This window comes from Elaeis guineensis, chromosome 9, assembly GCF_000442705.2.
Source record: "Elaeis guineensis isolate ETL-2024a chromosome 9, EG11, whole genome shotgun sequence".
Lineage (NCBI taxonomy): Eukaryota > Viridiplantae > Streptophyta > Magnoliopsida > Arecales > Arecaceae > Elaeis > Elaeis guineensis.
The window spans coordinates 10,636,961-10,638,098 of NC_026001.2; the positions used below are offsets into that span (position 1 = coordinate 10,636,961).

Below are 1,138 nucleotides of genomic sequence, written 5' to 3' on the forward strand. Positions count from 1 at the left end.
TCATGAAGGATATTTTTGTCATATAAAATTTTTAAACAAAAATATTAATTTGCAGTCATTAAATGTGCGTCGGAAAGCGATGGCTATGTAGTCCAATCGGAAGGATCGGTGCACTCCACATCAGATTTTCTACGCCGCCTGCGGCGTACAAAGAATTTCTCCAGGAAGTTTAGACATGGCATTCTCCAAAAAATTGAAAGCTTCTGGCATTTCCGAGTCAGGTAAGGTTTGAGTTGAACACTATTACTAGAAAAATTACAGCTGATCATATTTCCAATTTTCAGATCACAATAAAATTTATATCCTTGAATGGAAAAATGCAGTGCTATTGTGTTAAGTTATATATCATTTTCTTGCACATACAGTAGGCAATTGAACCCTCGGGAGTCATGACTGCTTCAGCAACTACCATCCCTCCTCAAACTGCCTGAACACTGGATTGGTGTGCAGCTTCTTGAATGCTCTTTGTAGGCCCTTCTACTCAACTCTGCACTATCAGAATTAGAAGTACTAATTTCTCCATTTTTTCTGCACTCATTTTTCCCTTGGTGATGTTTTCTCTTTCTACCACTTCTATTATGTTTCCTATAGGATTGATTGCTCTCACTTGGTAAATGGTTATCAGTATCTTCTTGATCAGAATTTTTGTCTGTGCATCTCCAAGCATCAGCAGAATCATCAAAATAATCTCTCCGACAGTCCGACTTCCAGTCCTTGGTTTTCTCAATTTGATATTCTCATCATCACTTTCATGTTTATGGGATTTATGACTTTCATGATGCAGCAAGTTATATCTACAATATTCTCTTTTCTCACTCAGGTGATTATCTTTCTTTGTTCCATACACACTGGACGAGTCTCCGTTGGAACCAACATCATTAGAACAATATCCCCAGTCCCCCATTATATCACTCTTCATCAATTGTAAGTCTGCCACCAGTATTCTCACTTGAAGGGTTGTTGCCTGGCTCTCTGTTATTAGAATCATTGTCCCATTGCCAATTAGATGATCCATGTTCCTTCTTATGTCTTTCATGGGATTTCGATTTATGACTCCCCTCTGATTTGCTTAGCCCAATGGAGTGTCCCTCGCCTTTCCTTCCTAGACAAGTCTTCTGTTGTAGGTTTCCTCTTATAA

The 1,138-nt window shown here is 38.7% G+C and overlaps 1 pseudogene; it reads right to left on the reverse strand.

The window, feature by feature from the left end:
- Positions 1-215: 215 nt before the first annotated feature.
- LOC105051889 (uncharacterized) overlaps positions 216-1,138 on the reverse strand; it is a 1,284-nt pseudogene continuing 361 nt past the window's right edge.